The sequence below is a fragment of the Phoca vitulina genome, unplaced genomic scaffold (assembly GCF_004348235.1).
Source record: "Phoca vitulina isolate PV1807 unplaced genomic scaffold, GSC_HSeal_1.0 scaffold2, whole genome shotgun sequence".
Lineage (NCBI taxonomy): Eukaryota > Metazoa > Chordata > Mammalia > Carnivora > Phocidae > Phoca > Phoca vitulina.
The window spans coordinates 45,020,039-45,039,978 of record NW_022589705.1 but is presented as its reverse complement, the minus strand read 5'-3'; the positions used below and the strand labels follow the sequence as shown (position 1 = coordinate 45,039,978).

Here is a 19,940-nt window from a genome sequence, read left to right as displayed (position 1 = left end):
TCTCCATCACGTGTGCCTGCACATATGCAGCTTCAGAATTAGAAACAACTTCTTAAAGAAATAAACCTGGTCCAGTTACAGTAGCCATGTTTTATTCAGAATTTTAGCACTGCTTTAGGCTGGCATTAAAATTTTCTTAATTAAAATCTTATTCTACTTTCCTTTGTAGGTTTTTAATTTTTCTGCTTCCTCTATAAAATACAGAATATAGCTTAAAGTTTTTGTGTGTCTGTATTTTTGTTTGCTTTGGATTTTTTAAAAAATGTGAAGATACATGTGAATATCACTATGAATTTTTATCATTTATGAAAGTCATTAAATAACTATCTTACCCACATGGTGTTAATTCCCAGGGATGTTTCTTAGGTCTCTCTTATTTGTAGTTCATAGCGCATAGTAATATTGATATAAAAACTTGGTCTCTTTAATCATGACTTAAAATGTCCACCCTTTAGAACAGTTGAAAACTTGAAGATAAGTTACATTTTAACTTGATTAATTGATAAATTTATAATTGATATATCAAAATTATACCAATTTATACTATAATTTTATCTTCAGATGACTGTGGCCTTAACATAAGGGTGGACCACACATTCTATGATATTATAACTTCATTCCATATCCAAATTAACAGTACACAAAGAGTAACCAACTATTGATGAATTACCAACTGAATTATTTCTGGATTCTTCTTACATTTTCTTCTTTCACATAATTTATTTCATAATTTTCAGAAAATTCTTCATTTAAAAAATATATGCTATTCATTGAATATAACAATTGTAGCAACCACACCATCAATAAAAGACATTATTTGGAGCATTTGTTCTCTCCAGTAACAAAACTGCTTTGTAGAGTACTATCCATATTCTTTTTTGGGCCAGTCTAGTCAGTCATGTGAATTGGCAATATGACTCCGGGAAGACCATTAATTCACATCTGTGACACAGGACAGACCTTTAGTTTGTGCCAAGCCAAATGACCATTAAGTAGTTCATATTTCCAAGGAAATGACTTGGAGATGACTCTAGGATCTTCTGAGAACCCTGAAGTATTTTTTTTTTTTTTTCATGTTCTATCTCTTAAATCTAGGGGCCACATCACTATTCAATGGAGATTTTTTTAATACCTCAGGATTTAAAAAAATGGAATTTTAATATTAAAATGACAATTTGACCATATAGTATAGCAATTAAATTCTATTCTGAGGAAACACAAAAGCAGACAGGAGATGCATAGATGGTAGATTTTGCATATTTGTTAAAATACTGAATTGTGAATTGTCAAGGAAAACTCAAAATTAGAAGTGGCACTGTAAATCAACAATGTTTGGAAGATGATGATCCCAAATCAATATTTTCCTTTATGAAGTTTTTAGCCATGTTTGGTTAACCAGGTTTGAATCATTATAAGTAGTCATGTTTTATAGAAAATACTCTAGTGAATTATTCTGAAATAGTGAAAGAGGAGTAAGAAAATCTTAGAAAACTAATTTTCTTACTTCTAGAGTTAACATCTGATCTTGGTAATACAATTAGCCTCTTTTAATGCTATAAAATATAAGTAGTAATAATTGCTAATTTTTAATTCTAGTGCATAGCAAATAATAAGACAAGGTGGTGCATGAAGAATGAGTTGGATACTTTAGAGGAGTGGGACATAAACTTTTTGATACAAATCAGTTTTTCTATAGTAACATTTTGGGGGGCTATATATCATGCTGGCATAGTATATTTTTAAGGTATGCCCATTGAAATAAACATATCTAATTCCTATCTTGGAATTAAGTGATTATGCTCAGAAATTCATGGGCTTTTGTGATCAGAAGCCATCCATTTTCATCTTGCTTCCCTTACCATAGTGCATGACCTATAATCATAATTATAATGGCAGCCACCAATTATTAAACACCTATTATGTTTCAGATGCTTTACTTCAAAATAGTCTTGTAAGAAGCACTATTCTCACCATTTGAAAGATTAGAAAATTAAGGTTCAATGACAGAAATGACAAGTCTACATCACACAAGTCCACGTCACACAGCTAGAAAGTGATAAAGCTTTAAATCCAGATTTGGCTTCTATACCTTTTTCTTCATACTATGCTTTCTTCCTCATAGGCATAAATTAACACTTGTTAAATGACTGAAATCTCTAGATCATAGAATTATTTCCTAATGAATAAAGAAAAATTAATATTTTGAACCAGCTTTTCAAAGTCATTTACATATTTGGCAATAATGCACTATATTACTTTTGTGACCACAATTTAATATGGTACAGTGCAATCCAGATAGATAGAATACCTTATCTTCCTGGTAATTAATTCATGACAGAAACATTTAATAAGCTACTAGAATCTGTCATATAAATGTACACTAAGGAGGTTTTCAATAAAGCAAGTTTTGAGTCAAGATCTTTCATGTCTACTTTGAAACTATGATGATATATTTGATATATAAGCCTCTGGAGGGGTATCATGTCTGCTATTTAAATTATTAACCATAATAGAAAATTATCATTTGTTATTCAATGACACATGGAAAAAATATTAAGTAAATTTAATAACCCGAAGGATTTCCTGCATATACTCATTTTCATTACATTGTTCACAGCTTGATAAATTACTTAAAATCTATACAAAATTATTATTTTACTTTAATACACATGAAGGCAATTGCAGTTACCACAGATGAGGTATTGAAATTTATATTAGCATTGACATGATCTGTTTAAATATTTTAATAATGGAGTAAATCTTACATTGTTAAAAGGAACTCATTTATTGGCTTCTTAAAGATGTGGTTTCTTCAGTTGTGCCAGGGTATTTTTGCTCTACCTGAAGTTCAGTAAGCCTGAGAGCATATTTAACATCAGAAGATAGTGATACCATTCTCAAAGTAGCAGCATTAACAAATTTGTTAAGAACAAGGGAATTGTAGAATGTGTGTGTGTGTGTGTGTGTGTGTGTGTGTGTGTGAGTTCAGTTGGAGAGAACTGAATTTTGTATTATCTAAGAGGTAAACACGTGAGACATTATAGGTTTCAATTCAATTATAGAAAAGAGGTAGCTGACCTGAAAAGAAAAATACTGGTAGTGTAAGTACTATCAGTATCATTGGGAAATTTTCATAGGGTGAGAGGAAGCAAGAGGAAGGCGGTACCTTGAAATACAGTCCTCACAGAGGAAATGGTGAGAAAAATAGTTGAAAATGAGCTGTTTGGGTTAACTCACCAAGAAGAAAAATTACAGATTTTTATACTATTATCATATTGAAAGAGATAAAGATACTTTTGTGTAGTGGCAAAATGTTTTATAGATGTCTGGCTGCAATATCAAATTTTTTGGTAATAGAAGGAAAGGCAAGAAATGAACTTTCCTGAGATAGTGCCTAAGTGTTATGAAGACATTTATTGCACCAAAAAGGTGAGTAATGAACACAAATCTAAAATATGTCAGCTGAATTTAAAGAATTAAGGTGACTTAATGGTGCAACTAAAATTATTTAAAAGTGCAAATAATTAGATTTCTTGAGTAGTAGCTGCTTGAGTATTCTGTAGCTAATGTATTCAGCATTGTAGCTCTAACTACAAATGGACATCTTATAGAGTCATGTGGGATGTAGACGCCCCTCAGACTACATATTTTGAGCATTGATATCACATTGGATATTTACTCTGGTGTTATTCTGAGTCAGTGTAATTCAAGACATGAAAAAATTTTCTTCCTTACTTCAAGTGTGATTAATTTCTTAAGACAATTATAAAAGCTATTGTAATTAAATCAAATACCTATTTAAATTTTGATTGTTAAATATTAGCAATGTCCTTAGGGTAATACCATATTGAACATTGGGCATACCACACACATACACATACTGCTATAATTGCTCCATTTTGGAATACACACACACACACACACACACGCATGCACGCACGCACGCACAGACACACACAGAAAGCTATAATCTTCTTATTTCATGAGTTCATAACACTTTAGAGATGGCAAGGACTCTAGGGGGTCTTACTTTACAAAAGAGGAAACTGAGCCCAGCTAAGTTTGTTTTCTTGCTCAAGGGCACATAGCTGTTAGTGAGAGAAACAGAAATAGAACCAGATCTCTTGGCTCCCAACCTCTGCCAGTAAAACCATCCTCTTGGAACTATTGGAGTCCTTTACATTTGAGAAAAGGGAAATAGGGAAAAGAAGCTTAATCCTACTAAGTCCGGTTAATGGAACCAGCCAATATGATGACCCCATCCAAAATACATCTATTTCTCATGTCATTTTTGTCCTGAATTTTGGCCTAAGGTTTTTGGACGATCATCTTATCTTTCCATTTTGATTTGACTGTTTAGGCAGTTTAATACTATAAATTTAACATCTATTAACTATTTTATTTTTTTAAAGATACCTTTATTTAAGAAATATGGAATTAATTTCACTCATATTAAAGCATTCTAAATTTGGATACTATATCCTTTTTAATGAAAATTAAAGTGTTCTTTTAAATTATTGATCTTTTTAGTATAATACCCACTAAATTAGTGTTGGATGATGGAGAAATGTTTAATTCATTTTACATAAATGATTTTCTAAATCTGCTAATTTCATTAAGGATCAATCATTGAGGTTTCTTACCAAAAAACAAGAATTAGATTTAAAGTGAGGTTAGGCCTTTCTACACAATATTGCCTTAGATTTTGATCAGGAAAACATTTTAGTCAAGAAAAAAAATGTGATACAGTTAGAATTTGTGAAACATATTCATTTCTGTGAATTTTTTTGCATTACAAAATTTCCTTTGGAAGGGTCCTTTGAAATAACAAGTTCCCTCTTACTGCTAAATAGCTGCTTATGTATCTGTTATGGCTTAATTCTCTCTTTCATGAAACAAATTTGAAATAAATGTTTCTCACTTAATGTTTTTTCTAACGCTAAAATTCTGAGTCTACTCTATCAAGAAGTTTGGTTACTGGGAAACTTAGGGCAAGATGTCTTTTTGTTTTTTGTTTTTTAACTTACTGCCAAAACATACTTGCAACAATAATAAAGCACTTTTGAAATTATGATGTACATCTCTTAAAATATGCTTTTGGTTTATAAGCAATGACATTTGGAGTATTTACAAACAAAATTATTGATTTAACAAGGCATACCTACATAGTTACATCTAAAAATCCTCTTTAAACAGCAAATTAGAACTTTTTAGTGCAGCAATGATGTTTAAAATTGAGGAAAAACCGTGATGACTAAATTAGTGCATTACATAGCAGCACATTAGCTATGCTTTTCATTTGTAGACTGGTTCTTATTCATGCCAGCTTACAGTGTACTGTTCTGGGACTCGTGGGTGTGATAGAACGGAACATATTTCTGTATCTGTGAATATAATCCCACACACCATTTTACATGACAAAATCTGAATGTCCTAAAACTCGGTGTTAAAGAGAAGACAAGATGTCAACCTTCGCCAGTCGTGGATTTGAATCACCTCCATAATAATGCCGTTTTATCTTTCCAAATTTCTCACTTTATTTAAAGAGATGTTATTCAGACATGTCATATAAGGACTATGGGTGTTTGTGTTTGCTTCCCTGCTTGCTTACTTACCTGCTTCTTGCTTTTTCTACCTAGACATAGCTGAGGTTTGCTTGATGACAGTAGACACTAAAGTAGGATGTGAACAAAGGAGGAGAGGTGCAAAGGTGATGCATTTTTGTACTTTGGAACAGGAAGAAACTACTAGAACTGCAATGCACATCCATTTTCTATGTAAAAATCATGAAGAAAATAAGCTTTGTTAATAGTTAATAAATATATGGATTAACAGGATCACATTCTATACTGAGATAGGGTACATGCTCATTTATGAAAGTATGTTGGAAAAACTAGGAAGACAATGGGTAATTGAGAATCATTTCTCTTAAAGTCTAAAAATGTGCTGGTGAGTAAAAACGTTAGAACAAGGTTTGTATAAACAGTGTTTAATGTCTGTTTTTCCTAAATATAATTGTATATATGTCAGGCTCTTAGTTCCAGGTACACTCTTTGTAGATCCCACCCTAATATACTTTCTGAGCCAGGTCAAAGGCACTTGACTTCTGTAGCAGTTACAAGGTATATACTTTCTCTAATATTTAAAAATTAACATAAATTCAGCCCTGAAGACATGGTGTAACAGTGACTGCTAAAAGAATAATGTATCACTCTCTGCAATCAGTCTTGAGGATGCATTTGTCACTCTTTTTGGCTCTGCATGTGGCCAGGACAGCCCCAAACCTCAAGGGTACCTGTCTTCTTTGCACGTGTAGAATTGTCCATAATTTTAAGAATGTAATGTGTTCTTAATCTTCTTTCCCCTTTTCCTGATAGAATTTCTTTTTCTGATCATGTGTGAAAAATAGATAGGAATGCAGAAGAAAGAAAGTTGAACTTGGATTCTGGAAATATGTACGAATATTTTGTCTTAAATGTCACTTAATATTTTTAATATTATTGCTTAACAATGGGCAAAATAGCGTATATTGGGCATAGAAGATAAAATGTTTTATTGGGAGTCAAAAATTATAATCTCATACTCACATTATAAAAACTAATATGATAGCTTCTGGTATTTGGACTGAAAAGGAAGGTAACAAAAACCTCTATGATGCTACTTGAAAGACTACTTGAAGCATTTTGCACTCTCTTCTGGATCTGAATCAAGTTAGAAAGTTACCCTTAAGCTGAATGAAGATCACTGTAAAGTTGATAAGTTCTTTTTAGAGTGCTTATTTGAATGAAAAATATATAGGATGTTAATGTAATTTCATGAAACTTTAGAGTTCCTTGATTAATATTTTTGAAATGATCCCCTTTTTAAAAATTGTATGATTTGGGTGCCTGGGTGGCTCAGTTGTTGAGCAACTGCCTTTGGCTCAGGTCATGGTCCCAGGGTTCTGGGATCGAGTCCCATATCGGGCTCTCTGCTCCATGGGAAGCCTGCTTCTCCCTCTCCCACTCCCCCTTGCTTGTGTTCCCTCTCTCACTGTGTCTCTCTCTGTCAAATAAATAAATAAAATCTTAAAAAAAAAAAATTGTATGATTTGTGTGTAGTTGGTCTTTTCAGGATAATTCAGTATGTGAATATGTGTCATTCCTAGTATTGTTAAGTAATCGTTTGCTTAAATGACTGTCTCCAAAACCAGCACATATATAGTGGCTTACTTGATTTTTTTTTTTTATCCCTAGCAAACTATCTCATAGCATAGTGCAGAAAAAATGCATGTTGTGGGAATGAATGGTTTCACTTATGCTTCTGAATGCTTCTAAGTGAGTCTTGTAGCCATTAGTATTCCCTTCAATTTCTTCTTCTCTTTCCTTTCTAAGAACATCATAGGATTTTTTTTTTAAAGATTTTATTTATTTATTTGTCAGAGAGAGGGAGAAAGAGAGCAGAAGCAGGGGGAGTGGCAGGGAGAGGGAGAAGCAGGCTCCCCACCGAGCAGGGAGCCCAACATGGGACTTGACCCTGGGATCATGACTTGAGCCAAAGGAGACACTTAACCAACTGAACCACCTAGGCTCCCCAACATCATAGGATTATACTTCCCAGTTCATCTTCCATGTGGGCATGGTAAATGACTGACTTTGGTCAATGCAATAGGGGCAAAAAGTGAGGAGTGTCTCTTGAATAGTAGTATCCATGACCTAGTACACTCTTTGTTTTTTCCCTGATGTAGCAATTATGGAGGCATGTGTCATGATGGACCCTCCATCAGCATGGTTCCTGAACAACAACAACACTAAATAAAGTCATCCCTGCACACACGTATTGAATATGTAGCATGAGCAAGAAATATTGTGTTAAGATTTGGGGGATGGGAGTATTGTCAGCCTTTCACTCATTTACTGAATGAAATTCTAGTGAAAGTGGAGTCCTAATGTCCAGTTTATGGGGTTACAATTACAGGGACATTATTTGAACATGCCTCTATTTAGAATTTAATACTAAAATGCATTCTATTTAATGATTGCTTAAAATTATAACAATTAACAAAGTTATTTTTGAAAAATACAAAGATCAATCTACTTGAGAAAATTTTAAGGTTTCAAGCACTTTGACTTTCTCAATTTATAATTTAGTATACACTCATATTTTGATACACCAGAAGTCTAAGAACTTTGCTACTGTTCTTGTACAATGCAGTAACAGCTCCTCTGATTTGTAAACAAATGAAATTTTTTCATATTTGATATATATTTTCCCATTCTGTAGATGGTTGAGACAATAGTTATAATAAAAAATCTACTGTATCTGTTGGAATCTGCAAAATTTTCTCCATTTAATAAATTTTATTCAAGTTTATATATTAATTAATTCATTCATTCTGAATATTTATTGTACTCTTATTCTGTGCCAGAGCTTGTCCTAGGCAAGGCTGATTACAAATGTGACCCCTGTTTCCATGGCACTAATAGGGTAGCCAGACATTAAATAATCATTCTAGGGATATAATAATTTCAAGTTACGATAAGAGCTAAGAAGGATAAGACCAAGGTACTGAGAATGAATATAATAAGGGTCTGAGCAGGAGAAGTAGTGTCTCGGAGGAGATAATATTTAAATAAGACCTCTAAGATGATAGAAATTAGCCAGGCAAAGTGAGGAATCAGGAGAATTTTAGGCCAAGCAAATGGCATATGCAAAGACTTTAAGTCAGGAGAAGACGGTGTGCTGGAGGGCAGAGTGATTGGAAAGAGGCTGGTGTGGCTGGATATTAGGGATCAGAAGAAGATTGGTATAATATGTGAGGCAGGCGTGAGCCAGATCATCTCAGGATTTATTGACCAGGTAAAAATGTAAGATTTTTATTATCCATCCTATGTGAAGTCATTAAGCATTTTTAAGTAGAATGAACTGATTGATATTTTTAAGTGGTCATTTGGGCTGCTATGTTTACAGTGCATTAGAAGGCCATAGTGGAAGTAGGGTTTTATAAATGAGATGTTTATAGTAGGTTGGGCAAGACTTTAAGGTGTTTCGGGCTAGGATTATTGTAGTGGAAATGGAAAAAGTGGATAGAACTGAGATGTGCTTTGTATGACCTATTGGATTCATTGCTGAATTGATATTGGGAGACGGCTAGTGAGTAAAAGTGTATTATCAAGACTTATTGCAAGATTTCTGACAGGAACAACTGGATACATGCAGGTACAATTTCTTGTCTGGGGAAACCTGGAAAGGGAGCTAATCTATTCAAGTATAACTAGAATATTGACACTAATATGAAGGAAACTGAATAACTGGCTGACATATTGAGGAAACATGAATCAGAGCATCAATTTGTAAAACTAAAAATCCCTATATAAAATTACTGGAAATGTAGTGAATACTTTTGTAGGGAAAACAATTAAAGCTTCTTTTTAAGAAAACAAATGTCTTCAAATAAATGATTATTGAGTATGCATTAGAGTGACTCACCCTATATTGCTATCATAGTTTTCTTCTAATTATTCTTTGGCACGAAAAGAAAACATCAATGCATATCCTCTCCTTCTGAATACTAGTTTCTTCCATCTTTCTCCATTATGCTTTAAAGTTTGAAAAGAACAGTCTACTCCTGGTCCTTCTGTATTTGCTTTCCTGAGATGAGCAGAAGGGTGTTACCCATTGGTAGCATTTGTTTAAACATCTCATCTCAAGTACTTTGTAGGACCTTGTAGCTCCATAACTACCCAGGTGTCCATACTGTGGACTTCTCTGGGCAAGGCCACACGCATTTGCAAGGTATCCTCTGTGTGTGGTCGCTTTCCTAGAGGCCTTCACCTTTATAATTTCCTGGCACTAAATTTTGTCAGTTAAGACACACTGTAAATTCCTGCCCACAGAGTACATATATAAGTAAAGTGATAATCATTCATTCTTGTACATATTATGGATATATTCTTTAAGAATGTGTTCAGCTGCAAGCAACCAACACTTAGTGGCTTAATTGAGTGAGACAATGATTTTATTCCTTCTTCCAGTTAGCATTTGCTGTGGTAACTAACAATCCCAAAACATCTCAGTGGCTTACAACCACAGAGATTTATTTCTCGCTTGCAGATGTATGGGGTAGCCACAGTTCTGCTTGGCTGTGTTCACCCAGTCTTCTAACCTCCAGCATCCAGGCTGAAGGAGTAGCCCTTATCTGGGATGTGTTGTTCCCCTGGAAGAGGGCAGGAACAAGAGGCCATACTGACCCATCAAGTTCAATGAAAGCTTCTACTCACACATAACATATTTTGTATCATTTCACATTCCATTGGCCACAGCAAGTCACATAATCAAGAGTGGCATGGCAAGAGAATAGATGGCTAAACATCCACACTAATATTAAGGCTCAGTGATGCCATTAGGAACTCCGACTCTTTTCAAATCATTGCCTATCTTTGTAGTGTTCTTAGCACTTACATTCCTGAGTTTTCCTACCTTAACATAATTGCCTTCAAGTGGACTGGCGCCAAAGATAATAGTGGCAATGAATATCAACTGTGAGTTCTCTAGTCTCTCTCTTTGTTTATGTTTTTGTTGTTGTTGTTGTTGTTTTTTATCCTGGCTGGCATGCAGATCTATTTAGTACATTAGTACTTGTAAATATGTTTTGGGGTTTTTTTTCTTTGATTGAGTTGAAATGTATTTTATAAATTTCCCACATAAATTCCTTTTGCTCTGCCTTGCTATTTCCCTAAATTCCTTTTGCTCTGCCTTGCTATTTCCCTATTTTCCTAGCATGGGGCCCTTGGAAAAAAATAATATTCATCTTGAAATTTAGGTTAATAGTAATTCAGTTTTAGCTTGGGGAAAAAGAATTTCTTTTAAAATACTGAAGCTTAGTTATGAAATAAAATTTTATTTTTTAATGAAAACCTGGAGGATCTGTGGAGTGATTTAGATTTTAAGAATGGACATACTTTGAAGTTTTCAAGATAACTATCAGTATTTGATAAAGCTATAATCTGAAATTCCCTTTAATGTGCAAACCTTATATATTTTATTTTTGTTCATGTCTACTTTAGCTAGCACTTTGAATTGTAACCATTATTTCATGAACCATCTTTTCACAAAGAAAATTTTAGTTTTTGTTTTGTTGTTATTAACAGGTAGAATCATTAAAATTGAGAGTATTTCTAATTAAAATAAATTCTTGAAAAGTAAACAGATTAAATCACTCATGTTTAACTTCCTTTGGTGTTCTTTTGAAACCACTTGGACTCCTACTTTGGATGGTAACACAATCTCCACTAGATGAATGGTTTTCGAACACTTTTGTAATTGTGGAACTCTTTTAGCAAATGAAATAGCACAAACAACCCCAATGCATAAAAGACAAGTAAGACTGCTGTGCTTGAAAATTACTATGTTTTATATTCAAGAATTATCATGCCAAAGAATAATTATTTTATAATTTCTCACTTCCTTTTTTAACAGAAAAAAATACTTTACCCCCAAATGAGGAAATTAAAAGAAAATGTAGGCATTATTTAATTTCAGCTACAGATTACCAACAAATTTAGAGTCAAGCAAAGTTATTTGAATTGTTCAATGAGTATAAATAGGGTTGCGTTGCATTAGCTCTTCATTTTTTTTTCTTCGATTGTCAGAGGGTGATGTTATCCACACAAAAACTCTCTAGAGGGTTTCACTTTATCACACCAATTATCAGTGTGTATCTGAGGCTTCTTCAAGACAGAAGGGTATTTGGGACTGCCAATTCTGCCTCTTAATGAATATCTTCTGTGCCCAGCTAAATAAGCAAAATGATAGAGAAAACACACTTCCAGGATAATCTGAGGCAGATGAAAAGACTCATTTTGCTGAATACAACTCATTAGGATGGTTTTGGTTTTTGTACTTGTCAGGCCTTGGGATGACTTCTCTCACCCTAAATATCCTATTGAGGCAGGTTTCAGTTTTTGTGAAAGTGGACTGCATGCTGATCAGCAAAAAAGAGCTTCAGAGACAAAGGTAAACAGAACGATTATTTCCTTGAATTTCCTTTCTCTACTATCACATAGGACAAAAATATTTAAGGGTCTTTTGGGGGTCTTCTGTTTTAGAAGACATGGAATTCTTATTACCTTTGTTGGCTAGCATATAATATTCTCTTACCTTCTGCCACCCTGGATTTGAAATTTTTATTTTATCAAATATCTGTCAAAATTTTATTTTGCTTTAGTGACATGCATAGTTGAATTGCAGGCAGAACAAATATACGGGTTTAAAGTTTCTTCTGTTACTTCCTTGCTAGGCAACCTTGGGAAAATTATTTTTAACTCTCTACATTGTAATTTACTAATCCTGGAAATGAACGTAATAATGCCCATTGTAGTTAGTTGTAGTGATTAAATAACTTATGTAAAAAAAGAGTATCTAGCACTCTACTGTTTTAGTGATATTTTGGACATGCAAATCACATTTCCTTATCTCCTCCCCATTGAAAATAATTTATTTGATTTGCCATTTCTTTTGGGATAAAAATTAAAAAGTACTTTTGTTTCTTGTTGAAAAGCTGGAGAGTTACAGGAAAGTTTTATTACATAAGGAAAATTTGATGTTGTAGAATATTTTAATCCTTTTTTTCCAGGGGTACATTTACCACTTATATAGATCAGATTAGATGAAATATAAAGCTTTTGAAAACATGATAGTTTATATCTTGTGCATAATATATATTTTTATAAAAGAAGTCACTATTATAAAAATAATTCCCATCATATATGGAAGTATCTATGATACAGATACTCATTTGCACCATAAAGATAAAAAGAGAAGCTTTGAAAGAGGCTGCGGATGTCAGGAATAAGTTGTGGGCCATCACAGTAATAAACATTTCTTAGAAGTACAATATGTGATAAAGCACTTGGCAGCCAGTTAAATGAGGGCCACTGACCTTGTCAGAATGACATAGCCAGCCACGGGGGAATTCAGAAAGAACTATATGAACTATTACCAGGAAATACATCCCTCTAAAATTTTTAATTAGCAAACTGTTCCATTGTTTATCTTAGATATTTTATGAAATAATGCCTTTGGTTCCTTTATACCACAAATATGGTTAAAGTCAACTAGATGAAAATCTTTGCTTACAAAAATGATTCTTAAAATGGAAGGACTGTGGATTCTTATATGAATTTGTAGAGAATGGAGGGTGATTGTGGACTTAAATCTACTCTTGTATAGTGGAGATACTAAGAGCTGATCTGACACTCAGCCAGCTTACTGTCTCCCATTATATTAGATGATAAACCAAAATTCCAAAATAAATGTAAGTTTTTGTCGATTTAAAATATTGACCCACTCAGAAGTTGTTTGTTGTTGTTGTTGTTGTTGTTGTTCTGTCTACCCACTTCCTTATGTGTAAGAATTTAATGTATTATTGTAATTGGTCTTTCTGACTTTAGTCTCCCTCACCCACATAGCAAATTAATCTTTGTGAATGCCTTCTTGGCAAAATTAATTTTCCTTCTGGGAGATCTCCAGTAGTTTCCCACTGCTTATAAAGTCTTAACTTCTTAAGTTGAAGCTCAAAGCCTTCAGATTCCACTCACAAGTTTCTCAAACTTACTCTCTGCTCCTTCTTTATACAAATATTCCACTCTGTTTAAACTGAGCTGAGTTCTCCAAAGAGACGTTGTATATGTTCCCCCAGGGAGACATCGTGAGGAATGGGCAGGACAGTGGCAGTGCAGTTCTGTGGGTCTCCATTCTACTCTATCAGTAAGCTGTGAGCTTTGTGGGTCCCAAGCTTTCTCCATTCCCCTCTGATTTTGTTTCCCCCTCTTTCAAATGGGAACAATTGCAATAATAATTATAAGTTCCCTCATAGGAGTGTTTTAAAGTTACATAGGATAATAGATACAGAGCAACAAGTGAAGAGCCCAGCACTGCTAGTCGAGGCTTAATAAATGCTAGTTCTAATACCTCTTGCTTTATTGAGTACATACCTTCCCTAAAAGTACCAGTGAATTGCTCAAGGTCATAGTGAAATGCATATTCTATTGATTATGAAGACAAAATGAGAAGAGAGATTGTGTAGATTTTGTGGTCAGGAGCAATGCTTTCAGCTTCAGCTGTTCTGGAACAGGCTCTAGTGTTGCTTCTCCCCAGCTGTGGGACAATGGCCAGATTAGTCTCTCTGAGATACCATTTCTGATGTGTAAAATACGCAAAGTAATCTTGTTCTGATAGTATATTAGGGGAGGATTAGATGACATAATGCATGCAATTTACTTAATATAATTCCAATGTCTTAATAAATGTTATGTATTTTTTATTGTAATTGAAAAACAAGTCTTCTCGGTTTATTAGATGCTAATGTAGATTTTTTTTTAAATTAAACTATTAGTGTAAAAAAGACTTTTTTACCTAATGTTTATTCTTGGCATTTCAAGTGTCACTTAAGGCTTTCATGCACATTACATAAATACTTGTTCTTTATTTCTCTAAAATACAGTCCTTCGCCCATTACTAAGCAATAAAATCTAAGATCCTAAAACAATCCCATTTATTGTTAAACCTTGGATTTACTGTTTTCTCAATTCCGAGGAACAAAATGGAAAGCTAGTGATTCTAGTAACTCCTAACATATTCATGCTCTCTTCACAATTGTAGCTAAATAATGTCATTTGTAGGAGGTATTATTTTCTTGCCTTTAGTCTGTTTACCTGAAGGAATATATTGTACATGTTTGTATACCTAGATGTCTATTGTCTGGAATATTTTTAAGTTTGCATCTGTTAAAATTGGAATAATATCCTAGAGAACTTTACTGATAGATAGAAAATGTCTTCTTTCTTAAATCACTTCTCTTTAATTATTGTTTCTATTGCTTCCTCAGTCACCCAAACTTGACATCCCTTACTTCTTCCCTCCCTTATCAACATATGCTTTATCTTTCCATATTATGATTTCTAATCCCTAAATAGTTTTCAAGTTCCTTTCCCCTCATTGGTTCCACTACTGCTCTCCTAGTTCAGGGCCTCTTTAGGTCTCCCATGCTCTACTGTGTGGCCCCTGACTTCCTCTGTACTGTTCTTCTTCCATTCCAACCTCAGTGGGGCTCCCTGGCCTTGAGACTTTGTGAAATACCCAGGTCTACTTAGGACAGTTCTGGTTAAAAATCGTCCCTGACTCCCTGTGCTCAAACTCCTTGACATGGATTGCTTATACACACAGTGACTTCTGCTCTAACTCTCCTCCCATATGCCTTTAATATTCTGGCCATTTTGAGCTGCTAGAAGCTGCAAAAATGTACCCTGCTTTGCTTCAAGCCATGGTATCTGCCAGAAATACCGGCAAACTTCTTCTACCTATTTTTTACATTCTAGCTCCAAATGCCACTTTCTCCGTGAAGGCTTTCTATAACCTTTCTCCTTTTAGCATTCCAGAGAAAATTAGTGGCTTTTCCTCTGTGTTGTGAAAGTAATTTGCATATATCTCCTATCAAAATGTTAATTCTGTTGTATTTTAATTGCTTATGTGTCTTTTCCACTAGGAAGGACATTATGATATCAGAACTAGCATTTTATTCTTTTTTGTAACACCCAGCTCTTAGCACACACTACCTATTCAATAAATATTTGAGGAATATAGTAAAAATAATAAATGAACTTGATAAGAAATTGACAACTAATGCTAAGTGAAATAAGTCAAGCAGAGAAAGTCAAATATTTGGTTTCACTTATTTGTGGAACATAAGGAATAGCATGGAGGACATTAGGAGAAGGAAGGGAAAAATGAAGGGGGGCGGAATCGGAGGGGTGATGAACCATGAGAGACTATGGACTCTGAGAAACAAACTGGGGGTTCTAGAGGGGAGAGGTGTGGAGGGATGGGTTAGCCTGGTGATGGGTATTAAGGAGGGCACATATTGCATGGAGCACTGGGTGTTATATGCAAACAATGAATCATGGAACACTACATCAAAAACTAATGATCTACTGTATGGTGACTAACATAACATAATAAAAAAAAAAGAAAATGACAACTAACCTGTGTACACATATTACTAATTACTTCAGGTGTAATGTGATCAGGTCTATATTCTAAATTGTCTTTTTCTTCTTGTTATTAGATGCAGATGAAAGAATATACTAAGCATTTAGTTTTCTACATTGAGTATATCAACATTAAGTAAAATAAATCCAATATAGAATAGTGGAGAAAGTATGAGCTTTATCATTGTAAAACCTGAATTTGGGTTCTAGCTTTACCAAGTTATGACTAGGAATTACTAGTTTAGAACAGTTTGCATCATTTTTCCAAGCGTTGGTTTTTTCATCTGTGTAAAGAAAATGAAAATATTAATATTTACCTCACCGTTTGGCCATAAGGATCAACTAAGATAACTATATTAAAATGTTTTGTAAACTATTAAAGTCTAGATGTTTTTAATTTAATATTTTGGTATGTTTAAATATATAGTCATAGTCATAAACTCCGATGTGCCAAAATATAACTCTTAAAATCTACTTACACCTTAGAAGTAGATGTAGATGTCAAGCATCTCACAAGGTCTCATTTTGTATCTGTTAAATTTATATTTCCTTGACAAATTTATCAAGTCACTTTTTGTCTAAAATAGTATATTCTTCTTTCCTTTTTCTGCCTGCTGCTGCTGGTGTGTGTGCATGTGCGTGTGTAAGTGTGTGTGTGTCTCTGGTCTCTGCTGAGCTGAGGTGTCCAACCCCTGGGTTAACTGCTATCACTACTGTTGCCCTTAACATTTCTGTATATCCCTCCTGGACCACTAATAGCTCAGGTATCTGCATTTTATGTTCTCCTTATCTGAGCTCTCCTCTCCACATACACCCATCCTTTCAGTACTTCATGTTCACCTCAGAGACTTTTAGTTCAGAAACTTTCACGAAGAACTGTGGGGTATGAGGAACTCTATGAGGTGGTCCTTGGCCCCATGTCTGTAGAGATCCCTTCAGTTTTTTGCTCAGAAACCAATTGTAGATTTGGGGTGTTTTAAGAAGCTTTTAGACTTTTAGGGTTATATTTTTGGGAAGAGAAGCACAAGCCCTGAAGAGATGCCATTAAAGCTATTTGGATATTTCTGTCATATCCACCTGAGATTTTAGTTCTAATAATGGGTTGATCATTAGCCACCCGTGGTATCCATACTCTAGTTTTGCTCACTTTGAATCGTTCTCTCTTCTTATATGATAAAGTGCCCATTTCTTTTGGGGTAGGAAGTCAGATATTAAGTGATCAAATACTTGTTTGTATTCTGTGGCTGACAGTTACAATCTTTGCCATTTCTCTTATCCTTGATACTTAATGTCCAGCTTTTGAAATTCCAAGAAAAACCTTTATCTCAACAAGTATTTGGCTTTCTGACTACTGCGCCAGAGAAGGGCTTTACACACTATTCTCTATTTTGAAATTTAAGAGTGAGCAATAACTTCTTTGTTTTCAGCCATTTCCTCCTCTCCCCCTACAATGAAGGCCAGTCGCTCCACAGTTGCAAGGGACACAGGAGGTATAGAAAGAAAATGTAGGAAAGAGTATTATCCATAGAACATCTCCAAATATTATATGGCCATAATATTATTAGTCTGGCAATTTAGAGCTTCTACTGTTTCTTTAAAATAAACTACCAATTATATCCTAAAATTTCCCCCAAAATAAAGTAACAAATTTGTTTGTTCTGTATCCCCAGCTAGAGTAGAAATTGAAGACAAAAGCTATACTTAATTTCTTTATCTATAAGCTGGGGCTAATAATATCTATCTTATCAAGTTACTATGAGTATTAAATGTGATAATACACATAGAGCACCTAGTTAATTCCTAGTATGTGGTCAGTGTTCAATAGATTTAGTTCTCTAATCATTCTTTCATCTTGTATTCTTCCATAGCTCTTAACAGAGCTAACCAGTGATCAGAATTAGCAAAGTTTAGTAATATTAGCAGTGATGCATCAGCTAACAATTCTTGCTTTATCAGCCAGCTGTGGTGGACTTTTGCAACCTTTACAGAAGCTTAAGAAAATATGATATTCTGCACAAAAGAAGCCTACTTTACCCCCAAAATTGTCGGCAACAATGGGAATTGGAAAGCTTTTTCTAGAAGTCTCTACCACAACAAATGATAAACTAATATAAAATTGGCTGGAATGTCATGTGAAGATATGTTTTTGGAGCATTTAGGAAGTAGTAGATATCATGTTCCAGGTTTCTAACTTGATGGTGTGTCCAGTTAATCCTGACAATGCCAGCCATGGCTTAGTTGTATCTGCCACAGATGATCTGTTCAGCTCTTAGCATGTGTAGTTCTAGGCAGCTCTGTAGTCCAGGCTAAATATCAAATATAAGCTACAGATAGAAATACATAAAATATATGATTTTTGTAGAAATTTAATCTCTTTGCATTCTGTTACTCCTACAGAGATGTAGAGATTGAGAGAAAATAAATATGAAAGCATTTTAAAATATAAGATGCAACAAAATATAATAGATAATCATTTATAACTATTACTATGTTAAGAAGTGGTGGTTAGAAACTATAGGTATTTTGCTTAAATGTAGAAAACCTTAGTCATACATAAATTGAAGTTGAATTTTCATTTGATGAGGACAATAATAATTAATTGAAATGGAAAATAAACTCTAAAAAATCCTATGAAAACAGCAGGATATAATCTTTGATCTTTGATTCTGGATAGCATACCAGAGGGAGCAGTTATAGGACTTCCTTTACTTTATTCCTTGCAATTTTCCAAAGATTTCCTCAAAATAAGCAGAACCAAAAACTAATAATCAATGACAAAAAACCAAAACAAAACAGTAGGGTGTTCAATTAACATGGGAGACCACTTTATGTATGTTTTAGTTGTGTTTGTTCACACTAATATCTAGTGTTGGGAACATTTTATATTGCTGCCACATAAAAAGGTTGGGGGTAAGAACTATTTGGCAGAACAGTGGTTTTCTCATAGATGTCAAGAAGAAAAATCTCTGCCTGGCAAACACAAATCATACATGTTTTGAAGTAAAGCCATATGATCTTCAAATAGTCTCCCTATAGAAAAGCATAATAAAAAAACAATATCTTCCGTAGTGGATTTACTCTATGGACATTTATAAATCTGATCTTTAGTATTTTGACAACTCCCTCTGATTTCACAGTTTTTCATACCCCAGTATCACAAAGATAAATATTCTTTATTTTTCTATATTATCTGGAAATTCACCAGAAATCTGTGATTCAGGATTGATGATCAAGTGGATACTTAACTATCCATTTCTTCATCCAATTCGAATAAACAAAAACTAGATAAAGCAAAGAATGGACATTTTTATTTTTATTAAAAAGGCATTAACAAATTTATCCCATCTATTTATACAATATCTCTTTAAGGTTAATCTACCATCTTACCTCAATAATACACAAACTTTCCTCATATCTTTGTGTTGTCAGTCCTCCTTTTATTTCCTCTTTTACTTTTTTCTCTTTCTTGTCCTGTAAACACTTATTTAAAAATACATTAATCTAGGGCGCCTGGGTGGCTCAGTTGGTTACTGCCTTCGGCTCAGGTCACGATCTTGGAGTTCCGGGATCCAGTCCTGCATTGGGCTCCCTGCTCAGCGGGGAGTCTGCTTCTCCCTCTGACCCTCCCCCCTCTCGTGCTCTCTCTCTCTCTCATTCTCTCTCTCTCAAATAAATAAAATCTTAAAAAAAAATACATTAGGGGCACCTGGGTGGCTCAGTCGTTAAGCGTCTGCCTTCGGGTCAAGTCATGGTCCCAGGGTCCTAGGATCGAGCCCCGCATCAGGCTCCCTGCTCCGCGGGAAGCCTGCTTCTCCCTCTCCCACACCCCTGCTCGTGTTCCTGCTCTCGCTATCTCTCTCTTTCTCTGTCAAATAAATAAATAAAATCTTAAAAAAACCCACATTAATCTAACGA

At 34.3% G+C, this 19,940-nt stretch overlaps 1 protein-coding gene across 8 annotated transcripts in view; it reads left to right on the top strand.

Annotated features, from left to right (window-relative positions):
* The window catches only part of LRRC7 (leucine rich repeat containing 7), a 533,169-nt gene that overhangs the window by 2,895 nt on the left and 510,334 nt on the right, over positions 1-19,940 (top strand). The gene's annotated exons all lie outside the window — the stretch shown is intronic.